The sequence below is a fragment of the Gorilla gorilla genome, chromosome 6 (assembly GCF_029281585.2).
Source record: "Gorilla gorilla gorilla isolate KB3781 chromosome 6, NHGRI_mGorGor1-v2.1_pri, whole genome shotgun sequence".
NCBI classification, from domain to species: domain Eukaryota; kingdom Metazoa; phylum Chordata; class Mammalia; order Primates; family Hominidae; genus Gorilla; species Gorilla gorilla.
The window spans coordinates 103,300,112-103,325,828 of record NC_073230.2 but is presented as its reverse complement, the minus strand read 5'-3'; the positions used below and the strand labels follow the sequence as shown (position 1 = coordinate 103,325,828).

Sequence of the window (25,717 nt, the reverse complement as noted above, 5' to 3'; positions counted from 1 at the left end):
AAATGTTATTTTTTATGATGCTATTTCATAATAGCAAAACTTTAAAACTTAAATTCTCATCTATAGAAAACTGCTTTAATAAAGCATCATAAAAAAACAAAAAGAAATACTAAGTAGCCATTAGAAAGAATGAGAAAAATCTGTATAAATTGATAGAGGAGTAATTTCTAGAATATAATTTTATGGAAAAAAGGAAGGTCAAAGATTGCATTCAATACTTTAATATGTTATTATTTGTGCAAAAAGAAGATAGATTTTCCCCCAAAAAGAACTAGGGGAAAGATAAACCAAAGGGCAATAAAAATGATTATATATAATGGATAGGAGGGAAAGGGTGGAGCTGGATATAGTGAAAGGAAGATTTCCTTGAGTAAAATTTTTAATATAGTTAAAAATCTAAATAAGATAAAAAATCTAAAGTTATCTAGTAACTGAGTCTATAATTATTACTATTAGTGGCAGTATCCCTATTTACGATGTTATTTTATGGGCACTGTAGAATAAAGCCAATAAATTAAAACATTAATTTTATTAAAAGAAAACATGCCAGTAATCCCAGTGCTTTGGCAGACAAAGGAAGGAGGATTGCTTGAGGTCAACCTGAGTAACATAGTGAGACACCATCCCTACAAAAAATGTTTAAAAATTAGCTGGGCATGGTGGCCCAAGCCTGTAGTCCTGGTTACTCAGGAGTCTAAGGCAGGAGGATTGCTTGAGCCTACTAATTTGAGGCTGCAGTGAGCTATGATCATGCCATTGCATGCCAGCCTGGGTGGCGGAGCGAGACCTTGTCTAAATCATACATACATGCATATTTTTACTGAGAGAAAAACAGGTACCAATATAAAATACAAGGTAAAAAAATCCTGTTAATGTTAAAATTTTATTAGAAATATTAGCTTGAATTCTTGATTAAAAACACCAAAAGACATTTCCTGTGTCTGTCCACTATAAAGGTCTAGAAATAACAATAACCTAGTAGCAATGAGACCCCAAATGACCAGATATTGGTTTCTAAGTACAATTGCTGATTACAAGTAATTAATACCTACTATGCCTGAAGGAAAAAAAAATACTAAAACGCTCATGAAGTAAAAGGGAGGGGGCAACACTGACCTAAAGGGGCCCCTTCAATTCTGGTTAAGTTGAGAATCTCCTAGAATAATGACAAAATTTGATTATAATCTAAAACTGTGAGTCCAAAACCACAAAACATAAAAAATAAAAAGCAAAAGTCTCCTTTTACAGAAGACTACCAATAAAGCATAGAATAAATGATGAAATTAGATGAAATGTGAGAACTAATGAGTTTGTAGCTCCCAATGTAAAAACTCCTTTAGGCAATTACTATAAATAGATGTTTAAACCATTGGGTTAAAGATCATTGGGGAAGAGAATCTTTTTGCATCAGTTGTAAATTATTACCCACAGATTACCAGCTAATTACAGAGGAAAAAGTTACAAGGAAGAGATATGATAATCACTACTCATATCCAAGTGATCCAGCAGTTACACACACAGTTGGGCAGCCTGATATTATGTACCTCCTACATGTGATGCTGTAGAGTACACAGCGTTATTTATGTGGTGTCATTGCTAAATGACAGATTTTCCCTTAAGGTAATTATGATGAAATAAAATAAAGCAAATTCAGAAAGTGGAATGTTCTCAAAGAAAAATGGCCTGACTCTTCAAAACAAAATGTAAAAATATAAATAAAAAACAGTAAAGTCTTTAAAAGTAAGACACAAAAGGAGTGTGTTGGGGGGAACTCTTGTAGATTAAAATAGACTAAATAATCATAACAAATGCCATGATGAAACCTCACTGGATCCTATATCAGGGAACAAACCTAAAAGTTACTTCTAGGACAATTGGGAACATATGATTGTGGACTGTATACTCAATAATCTTATAACATTATTGTTAACATATATTTTATGTCGGATAATGATATCGTGGTTATGCTGGATAATGTCTTTCTTTTAGAGGTGTATGCAGCGTATTTATGAGAAATTATTGTATCTGCAACCTACTTTTCAAATGGTTAAAAATTGTATGCTGAGAGAAAGAGAGAGAGAGCAATGATGGAGGATAGAAACACTGATGAAGCTAGGTGAAGGGTTTAGAGTTAGTCATTGCATCTTTAAAAAGTTCTCTATAGAGTGGGATTTTTTAATAATACGAAGTTGGGGAAGGGGAAGGTGTTTGTCTCATATTTACTTTCTGCAGCTCATATTCTGCAAGTAATATTCTTGCTCCTTTCAAACTGTACCAAAACACCCTCATTAAGCAGTCAAGCTATAACCGCAAAAGCATCACCACACCCTCAAGAACAGTTGAGTTTTATACATTGTTCTCTCATTTTAAACAGCAAATGGCTGTTTCTTGCCCTCCTTGTCCATCCCCACACTGTCTCTAAAGGGCAAAAGCCCAGATAAGCAATTTAACAATTTACATTAACACATAATACTTAGTATCTGATTTCAGGTTAAGGTGATTTCATAATTGCTATTGCTGTTGTTTTTGCCCATTTATATAATTTTTCCCAGAACAAAGAATTCTATGACACAACTGGGGATTATACATTACAGCTTTAGGAAAAACCTAATTACCTAAAAATTTTAAATGACTCCCATATATGCACATGCTACATTACATGGATTTGTAGGGTATCCTCACAAAATTTTCCATTAGGTAAAAATGCATTTCCTGAAATATTTATCATACCTGTAATTATTTATGCAATGTTGGTTTTCTCATTTATATTAGGTCTGTATAGTGCTAAAACCTAGTAATTGCTTAACAAATACTTGCTGAGTAAATCACGGAATGTATGGTACTGGAGACTTGAGGTTCAATAGAAATAATCAATAAATAAATCTTTGAATATAAAAGAGATGTCTGAGGGAGATGTGTAGAGTTTAAGGGAAATAAGTCAAAGAAGAAAAATTAACTGAAAAGGGAAGAGGAAGAGTAAAAGAATGGCAATAGCTGCAAACATCAAGAGGGATGTTTCATTCATATTGTTTAATTTTTCTCTTAGTCACATTTTAAATGAGTACTCACTACCTCATAGCTAGAGAGGCTACCATATTGGAGAGTGAAGCTTATAAAAATTTTCCATCTATTGCATAAAGTTCTATGAGGCAGCACTGCTGGAGAAAGTATTGGAGTAAAAAAAGAGGTAAGAAGTAAAAACTTGAAGAAAAGAGGCAATAAATAAAACTGCAACATCTGTAACAGTGACATCTGTTGGTTAAGAATGAATCAGGAGACTTTCAAAAATATTTATACTTTTGATTTTATATTCTATTAACATGGTTTGATTTCTCATGGACCCTTACATTAGTATTTCCAATTAAAACCACACTCTTTAAAATTGTGTTTGCTGCATATAAAATAATCATTGTTGTAGCAAATTTTTCAAAAACTAAAGCCAAGGCAGTTTAAAGATGTGTGATGGAAAAGAGAGGGGGAGTTAAGTCAAGAAGCAACAATTAAGGAAATATCTTAAACACCAGCTCTATTTTGGTTTTCTTGAGCATTTCCACTCTTTCCACTTGTGTTAGTCACCATCCCGCAGTTTCCTTTCATGTCACTGAAAGTGAGTTAACTCAGAAAATAAAGAGGCATCTGTCTCCATGCTTTCACTATTCTAAAAACAACTTACATTGCTCGCTACTGCGGCATAGAAGTTTAGTCAGACTCATTTGTTTTTCAAGTACCTTCCACTGTCTGCTCAGAATAAACACTACTGGAAAAAATTTACTATAGTAATCTTATGTGAGTTGTTTCCCTCTCTCTGAACTCAAAACATTCTTTCAGTATGTGAGAAAGGCAAACTCAATTATTTTATGCTCAACAGAATTTTATTGAATCCCCTGACAGTTCAGATAAACTACTAAATGAATGTTTATTATAAGCATGCAGGCAAACGATACATTATAGGGAGGAAACTACTCGAAGCAGTTATTCCACCTGTAAACAAAGTTTGCCTGGGAAGATTTTATTTTATTCCTAGAAAAATGCCATGGATTAGATTGAAAACTGGAGGATATGTCATTGTAATTTTGTTTGTCTGACTGCATCTTGTGTAACCAGTAATGTCTATTCTCATAGATTTTGAATTTAGACCAAGTGAAAACTTGACAACAGACTGTGTCTGCTTTTCCCAAACATCATTAACTTTTGAAAAACCCAAACCATCAGATGTGGTGAAGACAGGAGATGAGGGAGACTGATAGATAGATAGATAGATGATAGGTGATTAGATAGATAGATAGATAGATAGATAGATAGATAGATAGATAGATAGCAGACATAGATAAGTAATTTTAGTGTCAATTCTAAAGTCTCCTATGAATATTTGCACCACTCTTTAACAGATTTTAAGGTTTATTTTGTCATCATTGTGAAATCAAAGAATAGGTAGAACTTGCTTATGTTTTCAACAATGCTTTTAACACAAAGTATAACACTTCTATCAACACATATTGTATATAATACCCTTAATTACTTTGACATTAGTTATCTTTTCATTATTAGGATTCTAATCAATAGAATAATTGAAGCATATATGTTAAAAATCTGTTAAGTTAAAAATCTTAGTTTATAATATTTTAAGGAATAGTATATCCGAGTAGAAATCCATAGTCATAGAATCACAAGGAATCAGCATAACAATGGAACTTATGTTAGATTAGTCTTGGGACATCATCAGATGATTCCAGACATGACCTCAATTGCTCTCCATAATATTATATGTATCATGCATATATGAGATAGTAAATATGGAAGTGTGCTTCTAAACAATTTCCTGATAGTGAATGCTTCAAAACTTAACTGTGACTCTATTTAATAAGTCTGATAAAATTGTAACTAGAAGAAGGACAAATAAGGTGCAAAAAAGAGGAAGAAGAAGGAAAATAAGAGAGAGAAGGACAAAGATACAGAGAGAGGGAGGGCGCAAACCACCACCACCATTATCACCACCCCTATCACGACAACAACTGGGATAGCAATGTTTTAATAGGGTAGTGTTATTATCATTATTATTGCTTAATCTTTATTTCCATTAGCACTCTAAGTGTGGTGTATGTAAAAAATAAAATGTGCAGCTTCCTAAGGAAATAGATTTGAGAAAGCCAACTCGCAAATCTAGTGCTTCATTATATCAGCTGCATAAATTGTTTCCTAATTGGACACTTACTCATCTTTTAAACATAGTAGCAGGTATAAAATGTTCAGGTGGAAAACCAGTTTAGGTTAATATATCATGTTATCTATTAGCACTGTAGCTGATTACTAAGTAATGCAAATGTTTAAATTACCAAAAAAACTATATCCTAATAAAATTGGAAATTTTTAATAATGACATTTTGTTTAACATTAATTCTCTAGAAAATGCACAAAACAATGTATATTTTCAGGCATCATGGAGCATTTAGACTAACATTTTCCTTCATATTGATGTCAAAGAGAAAGAAATCAAAGTGACTTATGTCACCAAAAGAAACAGGAAAGAAATATTCTTTTAAACACCTACTCACAGCTGTTACCAAAAATCATAGTAGATTTACTATCACATCAAATAAAAAAATATCAAAATGCTGTTTGTCTTTATTATTTCCTCTCCTCTGGGAAAGTAAGTGACCCATGCTAGTTGGTGAATGTTTTTCCTTTCTAGTGCAGGTGACAAGAGTAGGTTTTGGCGTTTGTTTTGCATTACTGTCATTCTAAAAAAAACTAGAAAATGTATAACATTTGTATATATTAATTTCAGAAGCCAAATTACATAATATTTGTAATGAAAATTAAATGCAACAAATTCAAAGTCATAAAGAATTAGATATACTTTTATGTTAAGATGGCTTTTCTGTTAGGCTCATCTTTCAAAATTACAGCATTGAAAAATACATTTATCTGGTTTCGATCTGAATACCTACATTCTCATATGCACATCTTCATACAAGTCAGACAGTGCCCACAAATATGCTCCTTTAGTAGTCTGAGCAGTTTTGCTGGCCTGTACCAAAATAGAAAGAAAATTATTAAGTAGAAATTCCCCAAGGGGAATCAAGTTGAGGTAATTTAAATGACAATCTTGTTTAACTTTGCATTTTTCTATAGGAAGTCATCTCCTGATCTTGTCAGAAAGAATTTTTTCCCTTTGCAACTCAATAACCCCCACATATGCCGTTGTTATAGTAGTCATTTCATTTTCAGTTTATTTTCCTTATTTCTCTCTATTACACCTAGAACATAGAATTTTTATTAGTACTCAATCACACATTACACGTAGAACATTGTTTAGTACTCAATAACAGATAAATTAATGAACAAAAATTATTATTTAAATTCTATTAGGTTTCACATATAGCAATCCTACAAAAGAGTGCAAGGGAATAATTAAGACACAGAGCCAATAGTTTATCAGCACAGAATTTGGTTCCTTTAAATTAGGTGCTTAATATTAACTTGTCAAGTGGATTTATATCTAAAATATGCAAAAATTAAATGATAATATTATAGATTATGGTCTGTAAAATAGTAAGAAAGCATCTTGCACATGTTACAAAAACAGTAAATATCCACTGTTTTGAGTTGACTTACTTAGAAAAAGCCTCAGTTAATTCCAGTTAAGTTAAAAAGTTCTGTTTTGGAAAGAGTTCCCCCCAACCCCGGCTAATAAGCATTAATGACAGCTTAATCCTATCACATCTTTTCATGAGAATACCATGTTTTGGCAATGACCTCAATTATAATGTTAGTTTATTCTTTTCTGAAAGATATACCATGAAACTTCTAACTGCTCCACTCCCACAACAGGATGTTCTGCTCTGATTGGCAGGGAGAGTTTGAAGGTGGGTTGGCAGAGACTGTGACCGCAACTGACTGCGTTCTGCAGAATTATGGTAATGAAATTGGGAGCCAACTTTCGTGAAGCAGAAAGCCTCAAGGTAATTGCCATGTACTATAACTTTTCCTTCCATTTGGAAAACAGAAATAAACAGCACATTTTCCCCATGAATCTACTGTATTTACCAGTATTGTTTGTGGGGTATACTTTGCCAGTTGACATTACTTTAGTAAACTTATTATTATACGGTAAACACCTGCCCCATAAATATAGAATTGAAAAGCTATATTATATTTGTGTTTGGTGAAATGAAGTGTTACCCAAACTCAGATGTGGTGAAGACCTTTTGTGCTCTCTATATTTATGGGAGCTACATGCCACTTAACATATACCAAATTTGGTAAGCAAACAAGCTTGACTCAAAGTTCAACTTTACATGATCTTTGTGACCGGAGATTGGGTCATTCAGTTTCTAATGTATAGTTTCAACTAAGTTAGAATTCTAAGTATGTTTTAAATTTTAAAAATAAAATGTTAAGTTTCTTATTGAATAGCTAAATATTGAATTGAAAGACTACTTCCACACTTGATTGATGGAGTTTTCTCTTATTAGTATAGAAACCCATCAGAAGTTTATTTAGATTAAGTATTACTTAGGAAGATAGCATTAGAAAGTACAATCTTATCTTTTCCTATAGCAACAGGATGTAATGGTAAGAAAGAACAGAAGCCAGAGAGATCTGGACTTGTATTTCTGCTACTTTCTGTGTTCTTAGATAACTCACTTCAACTCTCTGAATCCTAATTCCTTGTTTAAAAATGCAACTCTATTCTGTAAGTCTGTTTTTTAAGAACTTAGAAATAACATATATAAAGACCAAAAACAATCGCTGGTATAGAAAATTTAAAAAAAACTGTTGTACTGAATGCTGTTAATACTACTACTCTTGTACTTTTAGTAAAATATCTTATAACTTAATTATTCTAATATTATACTTTCCGTTTGTCTTATTGTGAAGACAGAAATAAAGTTATAATTGCACCCCTCAACAACAAAGACATTGTTGAATGTCTACTATGTCCAATTGTAGTTGGATAACAGGACTGTAGGAAATGTAAAACCAACGCAACGCCCCAACCACTTTCCTCAAGTCAGTTGGTATTGCCACTGAAAAGGAATTTACTGTGAACCCCCTGGAAGAAGGTATAGCACTAGAACTGAGGGTCAAATACTTTGAATTAATTATCAAGAATTTCTTGATTTTTCAAACAAAAACTGTGACCTATGAAAGTAAAGTGAACTGAGAAACAGTTATTGATTTATATATAATATATATAGATATATATTCCAGATAAATGTAATCTTGGTATTGCTAGTTTCACGTTGTACTGCCAAGTTACAAAACAAAACAAACCAATCTAGTACGCCCATAAATAGAGTCTGGCCATAATTCTCTGCTCTCCTCAGACTGGAGAAAATAATGTTACCAGATAAAAATATAGTGAATGACTATCTTAACAAGGAAACTGAGGAACTTGTTTCTCCAGTTAAATTCAATGTGAATTTCCTTACTATTTATTTCATTTAGAAGCAGAACTCATGAAGAATGAAGTAGGGAGAATGTCTTTATATTATACTCACATTATTAGTCATACTCATGTGCAATGGAATATTCTACAATTTTTTTTTAATCTGTGGTAACTTTACATGAACTAATATGAGCAAATCTCAAGACATGTTAGGGGAATAAAATAAGATTTTATAACAATGAGTATATAATTCTATTATTTTTTCTTGTTCTGAAACTTAGCATGTTTAATTTAATTTTACTTTTTATTATTGTGAAAACCACATAACGTAAAGTTTACCATTTTAACCATTTCTAAGTTTGTGGTTCTGTAGTGTTGAGTATATTCACATTGTTGTGAACAAGATCTCCATAACTCATTCATATTGCAAATCTGAAACTCTATACCCATTAAACAATAATTCCCCTTTTCTCCCAAGCCCTGATAACCACCATTCTACTTTTTGTTTCTATGAATTTGACTACTTTAGATATCTCATGTAAGTGGAATCATACAGTATTTGTCTTTTAGTGACTGATTTATTAAACTTAGCATAATGTCCTCAAAGTTCATCCATACTGCAACATGTGACAGGATTTCCTTCCTTTTTAAGACTGAATAAAATTCAATTTTATGTATATGCCATGTTTTGTTTATTCATTCATCCATTGATGGACATTTGGGCTGCTTCCATCTCTTGGCTAGTTTCATATTTTAATTGAAAACATATGAGATATGTAATGTCTACATCCACGTATAGTCGGATATTTACGATATAACATATATATGTGTATATATATATATATATATATATATAGACATTTTACCAAAAAATAAGCTTTTAGAGTAGAGGAAGATATCATCTTAATTTATTACCAATATTATTTCTCTAGAGGTATAACCACTTTTATCAGTTCATTGTATATCAGAAAAATATTTTAAATAAATGTATGCATATATATACATTTAAAATTGAATTACGTATGCTATGCTATTGTATTTATTATTCATTTTTTAAAGCTAGCACTCCTTTAGAGTTATATTTGCATCAGTAAATAGAACTTTACCTCATTTATTTTAACTGTTTATTAATTATATGATTATTCATGATTATGTGGACTGCTTTCACTATTGTGATATCATTTAGCTATTTGTGAAGTATAATACATATACAGAAAAGTATACACACCAGTTAATATGCTTTCACAAAATAAATTCACCTAGATCCGCAAATAGATGATTACCAGCCCCAGAAACTTCCCAGTCACTGTTAACTCTGAGTGGCAACCATTCTCCTGAATTATAACAACATAAATTAGTGTTGTCTCTTTATGTACTTCATGTAAATTGAACCATATGCATCACATTCTTTTTTGTGTTTTATTCCTTTCATTCAACATTATGTTTGTGATCCTTATTCCTACTGCTGCAAATACTGGCAGTTAATTTTTTTTCATTCTTATTTCTATACATGCCATTGTATGAATATAAAACAATTTGTTTATTCATTCTGCTTTTGATAATCATTCAGAAAATTTTGACGTGGACTACTACAAATAGTGCTGTTGTGAGCAATATCATTCATGTATTCTGGTCTACCCATTGCTGTTAGTTCTATAACAGGCAGTGAAATTGTTGAGACAACAGAGAATTTATAGATTTAGCTTTAGCAGATCCTGACAAATAATTTTCCAAAGAATATGTACTAATTTGAATTCCAATCACAGGGTGTAAATAAATAGTTTTATCAGAGGTGTGTGAACCAGAGCAACTCCATCTTAAACAGGAGCTAAGTAAAATGAGGCTAAAACCTACTGGGCTGCATTCCCAGACCGTTAAGGCATTCTAAGTCACAGGATGAGATAGGATGTCAGCATAAAATACAGGTCTTAAAGACCTTGCTGATAAAACAGGTTGCAATGAAGGAGCCGGCCAAAACCCACCAAATCCAAAGTGGTAACAAGAGTGACCTGTGGTCGTCCCTCACTGCTACACTCCCACCAGCGCTACGGCATGAATAATCCACCCTTTGTTTAGCGTATAATCAAGAACTAACCATAAAAATGGGCAACCAGCAGCCCTTGGGGCTGCTTTGTCTATGGAGTAGCCATCTTTTATTCCTTTACTTTCTTAATAAACTTGCTTTCACTTTGCACTGCGGACTGGCCCTGAATCTTTCCTTGCCCAAGAACCCCTCTTGGGGTCTGGATAGGGACCCCTGTCCTGTAACAGTTTCTTCATTTTATTGTCACATTTAGTATTTTCTACCTTTTTTATTATAGTCATTGGTGGATCTACAGTGGTATCACATTGTGACAGATATACGTGTGCTATAATATGCATGGACCATTTCTAGGAATGCATGCAGTGCTTCAATGATTACCTATGGTCAGGGAACTAGAATTTGGGTGTCAAGTATATAGAAAAAGTCACTTCTCACTTTACAGTTTTTGATGCTATTTGAAATATTTTAACATGTGCTGTATTACCGTTTTGTGTTCCTTTCTTTCATTTCCTTTTTAATTTCTAAGAGAAAAGTAATATAAGCCTTTAGTATTAGTCTAAAAACCAATTCACTTTTGATCCCAAGGCCACTGGGAGTTGGACAATCACATGGGAAGTGTAAAGCTCAAATTCTCTTGCCAGCCCTTAAGTTTTTGTGGACAGAGCAAGGACATGGGAAACAGAAAAGGAAATGAGACTGAAACTCCAGAGAAATGTGAAGATCCAGATATTCATGGCCCTCCCAAATATCATTTACTGTTCTCTTTACTATCTGATTATTAGAGACGTTGAAAGTTTCTTTTTTTAAATACACACACACGCACACATATATACACACAAATATGTGTATATATATACGCATACACATATGTATATGTATTTATAAACATTTATATACATATATACATTTATACATATATGTATAAATATATATGTGTATACACACACACACACACACACACATATATATATATTTATTCCACAGGGGTCCAGCCTGGAGGTGTAGAAGCAGCTGTCTCTGCCTCCCTGATACTGGCCTATGTTTTCATACTGGCCTGACCTGAAGTGGAAATCAAGAGAAAAGTCATAAAGCTGACATTTAGGTACATGACCAAAATTTCTTGCGCTATTAAAACAGAAAAAAAAATAAAGCAAAGAGAAAGTATAGAATTAAGAAGTATAATGTCAAGATTTATTCTTTGATTGAATAAATGTACCCTCAAATGACTCATCTAACAGATGACTAAGGTTTTATGAGTTGTATTGTTAGGGAATTCATACTTGGAAATCAGGTACCTGTGATTCCCTCAAGAACCTACTGGGCCAAAGCTCATATGATTCTTAAGTACTGTTCAGGTTGCAGAGTCTTGTGCGGTGCGATAGTGTGTTCCCTTGTGAGTGTGACAATAAAGATCAATGGACACAGGAGAATGGGTCAAAGCAATGAATTTATGCCAACAGTAGAGAAGAGCTCACCATTAATTCTTTTTGCTTTATTGGACTGTTTCTGTTTTCCCTAACATTGTTTGTTGTGTAAGATAGAACGGTTACTTTTATAATTAGAATTTGGCAGTGGTGCTGTGAGGACTCACATCTGAATTTGATTAAGGGAAATGCATTTTACCCAGAGATGCTGGCCCTAGAACAGGGTGACTTAACAGCATGTCTTTGGATTGTTCCTGTTGGAGAGAGGATGAGTGTATGTTTATTAAGTAAAATAATTATATTAGGTGGAGCTATTCATGGAATTATACACAAATGTGTTAACTAGACAGCTAAAAAATAAAATGAGGAAGACATAATTTAAGCCTGTTTCCTCACATTTTGTTTATTAACAGCAAGTGTCATTATTTCTGAGGATCAAAGCCTCTCTCTTACTCCATGAGATTGTGGGTGGGACCACTGTAATAAGTGCCATCCTGTTTTCCTTTTCTAACCTGTATCCAAAAAAAATATGTCCTAGGTCTGATTTATTATATACGCCATTAGTTTGATCACAGTCATCGGCTTATTTAGGTGATGTCAGCATAAATTATTCTCTGGGATTTAACATGTGGGTGCCAAACGGGAGAATAGCACATGTGGGTGATAAAGGGGAGAAAAATATGTATTTATAATTAGCAAAGCATACTAAGCTCAGAGGTAACCTGGCCTTTGAACAGGATTGTTACATCTCAGGTTACCTCTGAGCTTAGTATGCTTTGCTAATTATATATGTGTGTGTGTGTGTGTGTGTGTGTGTGTGTGTGTGTGTGTGTGTGTGTGTGTGTGTTTGTGTGTGTGTATAGCTTACTTGCCTTTGACCTTAGTAAGCTTTGCTAAGAACAGTCTAGAGTCTTGTGTGGACATATTATTACTATTTTTTCCAACATGGAGGAATCTTACCTGCAATAAGCCAAATGACCAACAAAACAAAAAAGGAAAGCTGATGAAGACAAGAGACAGAGTGACTGACTAATGTGTCCCTAAGTTACTAAAGCTTATGTAGCCTCTAAGTAACCTCTGAGGTGGAATTTTCGACAGTCCTATAGCTAAGGAAGAACTAATCAAATATAGAAACCATGGCTGAGAGACAAGGTAAAACTGATGGAAACCTAAGTCTCTGAATCAGTTGGAGGCACATGGATTTTGACAGTTTGTCATGGGTATTTGGAAAGTCATGGTCACAATGTAATTGTACATTTTTATGTAAAGAAAAATGTTTCAGCTTGTCACACTCTAAAATTTGTGTCACTATTATATAAAGATGGACTTTTATATAGGTAGATATATAACTTTATGTATAGATTGATACATGGTTTTCTACAGTTTGTCTTTGACTTAAGAACCAACCATAATTTAAGAGGATAATAGATTGTTCAATAGTTAGTAAACATTAAATAGTAGTAAGATATAATATGTTAAACATACCATTGCTTTTATAATCAAAATATGTGCTTACATTAAGTGAATGGAATATCAATATTATGCACAATATGTGGTTATGATTGTCACAGGCAGAGCAGAAGCTTTCTCTCTTGACAGGCATTTAACACAGCCTAATAACATGGATAGAGAGATAAACACTCAAGAGGAATAATAAATTTATGTTCTGTTGCTAGAAGAGGATAATTTTATGTTTTATTTAAGATTGAAGCTTACATTGATATTAAAAACTGTGCTTAATGGTAGGAGTTTGAATTAAATTCTTACTGTTAAGCCTGTTTAGCAAGTAAAAATAATTTAGAATATTCAACACATCATGTTTTAGAAATGCTGTGTTGAGGAGATGGATACCTTGCCACCTTAATAGTGGTGTGTAATATGAAGCACACCAAAGGCCTAATACCTTCATTTTATAGCGTTTTTCCATTTTCTCAGCTGAAATGACAAAATAAATCTTCCTGGCCTATGTTTTGAGTGAGTTACAGTCAGTAGCATCCTGTGCTCAAAAAAAACAGACTTCACTCAAGGCAAACAGGCGTGGGAGGAAGAACATGTGACTCAAAATTAATCTGAACTTAAAAGACTGTCTTTTCCCTCATGCATCATCAAAATTGGATGTGTTATGTCATAAAGCTTTACCTTCTTACTAAAACTGTGTTTTAAACTGCTTAATTTTGTTGACCAGAGGTAGAGTGGCAGAAAGGAAAGCATATGCATTGATTATTTTTTAGTACACTGAAAGACTGCATGTTTAAGCAATATAAGTTGTAGGTTTTAGGATTATTTGATAAAAGATAAATCCTCATGGGCTTCAAAAACAGTAAACCTATTAAGAGATCTAAGATGACTTGAAATCATTTTAAATACGGTATGCACATTTCCAATGCTTGACTAATAAACTGCTTGAAGTTACTTACCTATTAGCTCATCAAATTGTCTATAATAAGGAGCCTTTATATATAACTTAATACATGTTTTTAAATGGATTATTTAAGGAATTTGATTTTAATATTCTTTCATTCTTTTCTTTTTATAATAAATGGTTAAATAATTGATTCTTAATTATCAATTTCTCATAATAAAAATGTATATTAACCAAATATGGGTTTTATAATTTTGTTTGAGTGCCACTTTAAACTTTTTTCAAGAATTTAAGTCTCTCATAGTTTGCAGCCATGAAGAATACATAGTTTATGCTGTTTGTGTATTGGATATAATGTAGAATGGAATATTATTCAATGACACAGTTCATGCTAGTGCTGATCTCTTTCACTGTAGTGAGGCCACAAATGAATTCGCTAAAATGCATTAAGGTGATTTTAGCAGAATAAAATAATAAAGAGTTTTAAATTGTTTTTCTACTCACTGAAAAATTATACTTTTTAATGATACAAAAAGTATTTGGAATAATCTTGCATATGACTTTGTAAAGAAATATTAGTTTCTCTGCAGAATATTTAAAGTAAAACTCTGCTTGGAAAGAGGTTAGATAAACTTTGGAGGACCCTTCAGGTTCTTGAGTCAGTGATTCTGTGATGTAAGCAAATAAGACAGTATGGATTTGAAGTGGACATGTTTCAGCCAAGTCCTTCTATGAGCCAAGCCAGTCATCTGGTTTTAATGAACCTCCTTTGGAATGCAAAAATTTTAATGTTTTGCTTGGGCCCACTATAGTTTTAATTACTTGTATTTGACATGTGTTGAGCAATAGCTAAGCACTAGTGATTACCCAACACAACATTTTATGCAGTGCTTGCTTACTTTAGGCTGAAGTGTAAAATATAAGCATTTTTCAGATAGGGTAAAGGGAAATAATTATAAAGATAGGCCATTTGTATTTCTGATTGAAGCTTAAGAACATTCAGAATAGTTTAAGGTTAATATGACCTATTGCCCATATTTTTGTACATATTCAGCTATCTCCAAAATATATATTAAAAAATTCTGAATCATGTAACTTTAAATTAGGAGATTATGAATACTTGATCATAACCAGATGTTTTGAATCTCTACTAACTAAAGACAAAAAGGGAAGTGGATTAAATTGCATTAGTTAAGAACAGTTACTGCATTGAAATGGAGTGAATTAGTACCTAAATTTTTAAGTCCGAGGACCTGGTTTTTAATGTCAAAATGTTTTGCAGATATCCACATGGTAGTTATGATAATTTTTGTAAGCTCTTATTAGGAAATTATGTAACAACTGAAACTATCATGAGGTCAGTGACATTTCGAAATAAATTTATATGTTTTAACTTAGAAAATATTTGGTCATTTAAAAAATATGTGAATATGAGAAATACTATTTACTAAATCTACAAAAATGTACATAATGAATTTTAGGATACCTTACTGTAACTAAGAACTCCCTGAAGCGTCTTTCATCTTGAGTACCAACCTTGTTATTAGAAATCAATCAAACATATTTAATATCAAATTATTATTTAAATAAAGAAGTTCTCAACAACTAACCAATTTTAAAAACATGTATAAAACTATATAAATATAAATAAGCAAATAAATTGATAACTACAAAACAATGCATATACTTTGAAATATATTGAATGCAGATCATTAAAATGTTTTTTCTTTATCTGTTGTGAAAAGCCAGCATATGCATTGCTAACCTACATTAGAAGAAAATGTAGACTCTGTTAAATCTCATGGACAGATAGTTTTAAAAATTTGTATTTTAGACATGAAAATATCCTTCATCATTTTTATTAGGTATAATATAAGGCATTCTTTTATTTAAATTTTTATCATTTTGTGGTGCTAATCAGAAATGCTTAAACTAATGCTTTTAAGCATGCTTATAAGAGTTTGGGTTTGAGCCTACTTCCTTTTGCATAAATTTATTTTGTAGTGAAAAACATGTTTTAAATATATAGACTGTACTTCTCACTGGTTTTATTGACATTATAAATTATATGCAAAAGTGAATGGAATTAACAAGTGTAAATCTGTCATTACTATTATAAAAATCACTTGCTTCTTAATACAGGAGTAATACTCTAATATTAGCATCTAGAAAAAAGATGAATATAGTACCATGAAGTATAGTGCTCATCCTAAAACCCAAAAGGCACAGTGTTCCAATTTTTTGTATTCTATAAACTCAAGTCAATCAGTATTCATAGCATTCTGCTTCGTTACCAGCAGTATTCTAAGTTCTGATATGGCGGCTACAAAAGAGGAAATGTAAATGGTTGCTGAATTCACATAAGTTAAAGTATATGTACTGAGACTGCACTCATCTACTGTAGTTTCATCTACAGTAGTCTCCCCATATACACAGTGGATACTTCAAAAATCCCCAGTGGATGCCTACACCACGGATAGTGTCAAGCTCTATATAGTATATACTATGTTTTTCCTGTTCATACACACCCATAATAAAGCTTAATTCAAACATTAAGCACAGTTAGAGATCAATAATAACTAACAATTGAATAGAATACTGTAATAATAGTTATGTAAGTGTAGTTTTTCTCACTATCCCTCTCTCTCTTAAAATTTCTTATTATACTATACAACTGGTAGCTGAAACCTTGGAGAGTGAAACAACTGATAAGGGAAGACTACTGTAGAAAAGAAGGAGTAATTTTTCTATGCCAGTTGGCCAGTGATAAGAACTTTACAAGTCTGACTGTATTATCATCACAAACAAGATTGTAATTCGATACATCTTTATATTAACAGGGGCTGGTGGGATTTCCACTGACCTTTTGTTTTTCTTTTTTAGTCCAACCAAATCAATTTCTTTGGCTTGTTTATGAAAATCATATTAGACTTCCTGTTCACAAGTGTCAGTTGCACTAACCAAATAGAGTTGGCTGATTTTTCTTTGCTCATAAAGGTGAGAGTTAACATGATTAATACCAGACTATTCAATGTTGATAGAAGAATCTGAATAATTATGATGATAGGCTTTAGTATATTCATGAGGGTTTCTTGGGATTACAGAGGGTGAATAACAAGAACAAATTTCTGTTCACAATACATTCATAGATTTTTATCAACAAAATTAAATAATTATTTTCTAATCATCCCTAGCTTAGTAAGTTACAACTTCTTTCTCCCAATTTTGAAAGCCAAAACTTTGAAGTCATTTTTGATGGCAATTTTTCTCTTATAGCACACATCAATTAATTAGCAAATTCTGCCATCTCTGTATTCAAAGTTTGTACAAAATCCATGTACTCTCACAGTCTCTACAATTACCACCTAGTCGATGCACTCAAAGTATAACAATAAACTCCTAATACATGAATAAAGCATTGAATAAAGTACATTCCCAGCATGTAAGAAAATTAGTGGGTGACTGAGACAAAGAAAAAAATGATTAAGGTAGTGTAAAACTATATATGTTTTTTTAATATGTTAATAAACATGCATGCTTATTCTGTATGTTTATTTTAAACACATTAAATGTAGCCTTATAAAATCTAGAATAAAATGAAATATTCTAATATAATGCAATCAATTCATAGAATTAAAGTGTTTTTTTAATATGATATCCATCAGTGATCCTCAGTAATGCTATATTTCCCAGGATCTGCAGTGATTCAGCATATTTCTCCAAGCTTGCAACATTTCATGACCAGAGCTTCTTAAATTTAAATGCTAGGATGCTTTAGGTATAACTCTCTAAAACTGACTGTGATAGATCAAATATGCTGCTTCTCATTTTTTGGAACAAATTATATTATTTAATACAATTAAATATAAGTTAAAATGACTATTATTAGAAAAATATATCTATCAAACAATTTTAGGCTTTTATTTTATAATTTACCATTAAAAACAAAGAAAATTATCTTATAGGACTAATAATGCTGGCCAAATAGGAAATCCACTAGAATTGTTACACATTTAAATCTGGTAGATGAAATTTTTCTTTTTTTGTCTCCATCTTTTTTCTTTTTCTTTTTCTTTTTTTTAAACGAAGTTTCGCTCACATTGCCCAGGCTGCAGCACAATGGATTGATCTCAGCCTGCTGCAACCTCGGTCTCCCAGGCTCAAGCAACTTTCTTGACTCAGCCACCTGAGTAGCTGGGATTACAGGCACCTGCCACCATGCCCAGTTAATTTTTGTATTTTTAGTAGAGACGGGGTTTCACCACGTTGGCTGGTCTCGAACTCCTGACTTCAGGTGATCCTCCCACCCTGGCCTCCCAAAGTGCTGGGATTACAGGCATGAGCCACCATGCCTGGCTGTCTCCATCGTTTTTTATACTTTATTAAGGTATAATTGACAAATAAAAGTTATATATATTTATGGTGTAAAAAGTGACATTTTGATACATGTATACATTATAAACTGATTAAATCAAGCTACTTAACATATTCATCACCTCACATACTTTTTTTTGTAGTGACAACATTTAAGATCTGGTCTCTTAGCAATTTTATGTATTAAAAACTTTATTATTAACTATAGTCAGCATGTTATATATTAGATATTCATAATTTATTCATGTAATTGTAACTTTGTATGCTTTGACCAACATTTTTCCATCCCCCACATGCAGCCACTGTCAACCATCATTCTACTCTCTGCTTCTATAAATTCAGGTTTTTAGCTTCTACATGCAAGTGAGATCATGCAGTACACATCTTTCTGTTCCTGGCTTATTTTACTTAACAGTGTTCTCCATGTTCATCCATGATGTGTAAATGAGAACATTTTATTATTTTTATGGCTAAATAGTATTTCATTTTGTATATAACCACATTTATGGATCCATTCATCTGATGATGGACACAGGTTAATTTCATATCTTGTTTATTGTGAATAATGCTGCCATGCACATGAGAGTGCAGCTATCTCTTTGATATACTGATTTCATTTTTGGGAGATATATACCTACAAGTGGGATTGCTGGACAATAGAGTAATTCTATTTTTAATTTTTTGAGGAACCCCCATTCTGTATTACATAATGGCTGTACTAATTTGCATTCTCACCCAAACGGTACAAGAGTTTTCTTTTCTCCACATCTTCCTCAATACATATTATGTTTGGTATAATAGCTAATCTAACAGATATCTCACTGTGGTTTTAATTCACATTTCTCTGATAACTAGTGATGTTGAACTTTTTTTTCATATATCTGTTGGCCATTTTTATGTCTTTTAGTTATTAAATCTTTATAAGATGTATAGTTTGCAGGTATTTTCTCCAATTTTTAGGTTTTTTCTTCACTCGATTGTTTTCTTTGCTATGTATTAAACATTCAGTTCGATGCAATCTCTTTTGTCTATAATTGCTTTTGTTGCCTGTGTTTTTGGGTTCATGTACAACAAAATATTGTCCAGACCAACGTCAAGAAAATTTTCTCATAGTAGTTTGGCAATTTCGGATCTTATGTTTAAGTCATGAATTCATTTTTTTAACTTTTGCATATGGAGTGAAATGAGGTTCTAATTTCATTCTTCTGCATGTGGATATCTTGTTTTCCAACACCATTTATTGAAGAGACTATTTTTTTTCCTGTTTGTGTTCTTGAAAAATTTGTTGAAGATTAATTAACTGTAAATGTGAAGATTTACTCTTAGGCTTTCTGTTTTGTTTCATTTGTCTCTATTTCTGTTATTAATGTTAGTACCATCTGTTTTGATTACCATGGTTTTGCAGTAAATTTTGAGATAAGGAAGTGTGATGCCAGTACTTTTGCTCTGTTTTGCTCAAGGTTGCTTTGGCTCTTTGGCATCTTTTTTGGATTTTACAAATTTTAGATTTTTTTTCTATTTCTGTAAAAATTGTTACTGTAATTTTGATAAGGATTGCATTGATCTGCATATTTCTTTGGGCAGTATGAGCATTTTAATAATATTATTTCAATCCATGAACATGGGATATCTTTCCATTTATATGTGTTGTCTTCAATTTCTTTCATACATGCTTTATAGTTTTCAGTGTATAGATCTTTCACTGTCTTGGTTATATTTATTCCTAAGTGTCTTTTTAAAATGTCATTATAAATGAGACTCTTTTCTTTATTTTTTAATTGAATAATGTATAGAAACACTAATGATTTTTGTATGTTGATTATGCATCCTGCTACTTTATTGAATTTGTTTATTAGTTCTAACAGGTTTTCATTTAAATGGTATTTATTATCTTTCAGTTTCCAGGTGCTGTGCTCAGTCCAGGAATACAATGATGAATAAGATCAAGGCCCTTATTTCAGAGCTGACACACACTATACATAATGCATCAAAAATTGTGTTCTCGCTATATTTCTGTTTATTTGGTTTTATATGCAAGAATATAGATAGCATCTGCTTTGATATAAAACTTTTATGTGTCTTATGTAGTTGATTTGTAAATGTCCTATCTATAAATATAAAACAATAAATTACTAGTTACAGTTAGCTTAGGAAAACTTTTAATCATGTCCTACATTTTACAACTTGTAATTTCTACCAAATGTTTGTATTTTTATGTCTTATTAAATATAATAAATATTTGTCTTAACGTATTTTAATAGAATTCCTCATATGTTTTGCAGAAAGCTAATTATGGTTTTCCATGTGATTTTTCTTTCATATATATACAGTATTATTTAAAATAAATTTGTATAAAATAAGCCAAGTGGTTTTTATTGTAATGTGTATATTACATTAAGAAATAATATACATTGTCTAATGCCATTTTATATGCAATCTTCTAAGCACTAAGTTTATATTTACCAGGAAAATGTTCAATTTGGTGACTTAAGTCATGGCTTTTTTATTCTTTATTTAGAGTTGACAGTAGTGTAGGCGTATGTCTGGGCCATTCGCCCGACTATACCAGTGGTTCCCTTTCATTTTCTTTCCCTGATTCAGCATCAAGCATGAGTTACATATGGTCACCAATCTTCCAGACAAAAAATAGCTAAAGAAGAGTAAATTTTTCCACTACATTAGTCATCTGGGACTCCTCTCTGTGGTCAGTACCTGCATGGAAAAAGGATTAAAAAAGCATTTTCACTGATAACAGTCCTTCAAATATATTATTTTTTCAAAGATCATCAAACCACAAAGATAGTTCCAGTCAGACATCCAGATGTTTACTCTGAGTCACAGAGTAGCTATCAAACACTGTGGTAAGGGATTCCCTAAGTAGGTAACCGAGTTTTCTGTAGACAGCAAAGGCTTTTAGACATGGATTTGAGTAACCAAGTTTTATTTAGTTTGCTGACTTTCAAGTTTCATTCCATGGCTTTTTTGACTACTCTGTATAAAATTTGGAGCTATGTTTTATAATAAATACAATGCAGAATAGAGCAAAGTTCCCACAATGAGGTAGTTCATAGATGCATCAGATGTGCTTAAGAAACTATAAAAATAGCTAAACACCTAGACACATTATAATTAGCACTGTCAAATATCATTGGAACAATTTAGAGGATAAGGGTATCACATCTGTTTGGAAATTTCAAGAAGTCTTCACAAAATTGATTCTACACTTTATGAGACTGAAGGATTTCAACACACAGAAAGAGGGTGACATTTTAGGGAGAAGCAACGTTATGAGCTTGTATTAGACTTTTGTGACCATAGGAAATTATTGGGATTAAATCATGAAAACTATGCAGAGCTTTAATTTTGGATGCTGATTTGGGCAATTTTTATTTAATTTGGTAGCTTTTTTTAGTATAATTACATTTTCTAAGTGTGATCTAGAAAATTTAATCTGAAGTCTTGAGTAGAATGAAATAACATCGGGTAAGAATAAAGAAATGAAACCAACGAGGAGATAACGAGACCAATGAAGAGATAAGAGAACAATGAGGATGCCATACAAAGTACAAAAAAAAAAAAAAAGAGGGAGAGACAGAAAAGAAAGGAAAGGAGAAATGTATTGACAAAGTAGAAATTATACTGCCTAACTAGCTAAGAAATACATTTGACAAACTATGCTAAACATTTCTGTTATTTTGAATTGGGACTTGTATATTGCAGACATTTTTATTAGATTGAGAGGTAGGTTAGTAGACTTGGCTTTCACCCTATTAAATTTCTAGTTCCATGAATTCTTCTGGGCAGTTTATCTAGTAGACAATTAAAATTAGAGAACTGAAAGTCCAGAGAAATCTAGACATAATTCAACTGGTGGTAATTGTGAAATTTGTTAATTATTGAAATCAAAGTCTTATATTTTATTGACAATGTTATAGGGTATTCCATGTGTAGTATGATTAGCTTTATGCTACAATCGTTTTCAGCAAATTTATCTCAATTTTGCTTTATGCGTTGGCTGTAATTGACAAGCTTGGGTGTGCAATGACTGGGACAGATGGTCTCATTATCCATACCCATTTATCTTTTCTTTCTTAATTTCATTCATTACTCAAATAACAGTAAATGACTACTATGTGCTCAACAATATGCAAATTACAGTGCTATATAAAATTGAGAGATACACAGGTTTTTTTCCCTCAAGATACTAAGGTTGGTTGAGGAGTAGGATATCATTGCTAATTGAAGTATTGTTTTAGAATCATGAATTCAAAAATTCCATTACATTAACTGATTTGTCATACAAGGCTCAATTAGAAATCAGGAATAATTAAATATATTTACCTAAAAATATCTGAGTGTCATTTGACAAATACATAAAGAAAGAGTGATTCAGCAATCTGTATTCATGACAAGTAAGAATCATATTTTGGCAATACTTGCCCTTCTTTGAAAAGTTGTCTTTTGCAGTTTGCCTTAGAAAACAATTTGGAGAATATTGCTTGTTGTTCATAATATGGTTGAAGTTTCATATTATTACAGATAATATTTTTGATTCATGAACTTCACTTACTCCTCTCCAAATTTGTTTTAATAAGCCACATCTAGATTTTTAAAATTTGGAATGTGAAGGCAGACTTCTATGCCACCAATTATTTTCCTAACCATTTTCCCTTTTCCTTTCCTTTCTTTTTTCTTTTCTCTTTTAAAAATTTTTCTTCTCTTTTTTCCTTTTCTGAATAAATCAGAGACCAAGATTCTGTGTTTGCATATATCAGCACAAATGGCCCTAAAATACATGTAATGTTTCATTTAATTCAAAACAGTCTTGGTGGATAACAATAATTGGGTGAACTATACAGATAGGCTCCTCCTTGGTTCTTCACCAAATAAGCCTAGTGCTCACAAGCTTTGCTCTCTATAATCCTGGCACCTGAACAACATTAGAAACATTGCAATCCATCTAAAATAAGGAAGGTTTTCTAATAGTTTTAGAATTACAAAACTATAGCTACTTTCAAATTACCTTTTAAGTTTTGAAAACTTTAATTACAGAATTTTATCTTGACTTATACAATGTATACTTGAATATATTACCTGTTATTGTTAACATTTAATTTCCTTTTTGTTATAGTTAAGAAAAAATACATATTAATAAGAATAGCAATATCTATACAATAGTTTTTTGGGTGTGCCATCTATGCCTGGAAAAATATTAGATTAGACATAAAACACAGGTAGTTTTATGAAAAATTTAGTTTTCATTTTCTATTTGGTCACCTTTACTTTTCTGAATTACCTGTAATCATGGGCACATAAGCAAAACATTGATGTCTTATAGAGGACAGTACTAACAACATTAAAAAAGAAAAAAATTACCCCCAGCGATTTATACTACTTTTAAGATAGGTTTATTCAGGAGGTTAGGGCTTACCAGTACCTCTCTACCTCCACTATGATCTTCACTAAGAAGACTGTGTGGGAATTATCACTAAATTGGTGGTGTTTTCATTAGTTATGGCATCTAACCAAAGACATCTGAGGGGCCATATTACAAATTTGAAACAGCAGAGAAAACTTGCCTTTTGTTTTCCTTGTGGAGTAATTAACAGAAGGTGCAGAGTATCATTTCTCTGTAAATTGCTTGGGATATATTTCTAAATTAACCATCTCCAAACATTTTATGTATAAATAGCATTTTATAATTCCATGCTGTAATTACTTCCTCATGCTGAAATCAAAGTTGGTAAAAATATATCAGCTTCTTTTATTGGACTTATTTTTTATACTCTTCCCAGTTTACCCATTGGGGATACACTCTCCAAAGTTTTTTTCCATAAAACAAAACAAACAAACAAACAAAACCTTTAGATGTTTGGGTTTCCATATTTAGCCAAAGAAAACATTGCATGTAGACATCCAATGTTTCTTTATTAAATTTTTAATTCTTTATTAAACTCCTGTCCTTTATTTGAATTTTCTTTTTACCATTTCTTGTTTAAATCTATACAAGACCATGGTCCTCTAAAAGCCATCAGTTTTACTTTAAACCAAAATTTTAATTTACATATTTTTTCAGAATTCTAAATTGAGCCCCAATGATTACTCTTACAGTACAATAGCAGTGTTAATATAAGAGTCTCAAAACTTATACAGAAAATAGTAACAGGTTTTGACAGAAATTTCAAATGTTTACCTACAAAACCATATATAATGAGATTAACATATGGCTGAAACACAACACTCATATCTTATTAAAATGATAACTCCATGGAAGTGGAATATTTTATATCCTTATTTTAAAAGCTAGCTGTGTTAGTTTGGCTGGGCTGCCATAACAAGGTACCACAGACTGGATGACATAAACAACAGAAATTTATTTCATACAATTCTGAAAGGCAAAATGTCCGAGATCAAGGTGTCAGCCAGGTTAATTTCTTCCGAGGCCTGTCTTGTTGGTTTGCAGATGGTCATCTTCTCTGCGTATGTTCATATGGTGAACATACCATGTTCTGTGTGTGTCTGTATCCAAATTTCCTCCTCATGTAAGGACGCAACTTATACTAGATTATGGCCCATTTTAATGATTCCATTTAAACTTAATTACCTCTTTAATTACCCTATCTCCAAGTACAGTCACATTCTGAGGCACTCTGGGTTAAGGCTTCAACATGTAAATTTTGGGAGGAAATAATTCACCATAATATAAGCTGTTAAATTGAAAATGCTGTATTTAAAACACTATCTACATACTCTATTTTAGAAGTAAGCACAGGTTAAGAGTTGAAAAATTGTTAATTATATATAAAGCCAGAATTTAGTAATTCTTCCAGAAGCAAAACTTATTTTCTTCTTTAAATAATATCCTTAGTATTTTGACTGGAAAATGTTCATTAACTAGAATTTTAAGCACCTAATATCTAAATTCATTGGTAGATTTTACTGCCAATTCATTTGTGGTAACTTTGTTACTTTGTCTTGGAGAAGACAAAGATCAATAAGATACTGGTTCTGTCCTTAAAATATCCACTCAAGATTCAAGGGGGAAGGCATATTATTCCAAGAAAGAAATGGCTATTTTTCCTGAACAAATTATCATGGACATATAAATATTAACGGATATA

General features: G+C 31.9%; 1 long non-coding RNA gene across 1 annotated transcript in view; it reads left to right on the top strand.

Annotated features, from left to right (window-relative positions):
- LOC101135069 (uncharacterized) overlaps positions 1–20,956 on the top strand; it is a 67,222-nt gene extending 46,266 nt beyond the window's left edge. The window contains exons 3-4 of the long non-coding RNA XR_175133.4: positions 6,854–6,962; positions 20,495–20,956. This is a non-coding gene — a long non-coding RNA (uncharacterized lncRNA). The remainder of the gene's footprint in view (positions 1–6,853; positions 6,963–20,494) is intronic.
- The last annotated feature ends 4,761 nt before the right edge of the window (positions 20,957–25,717 follow it).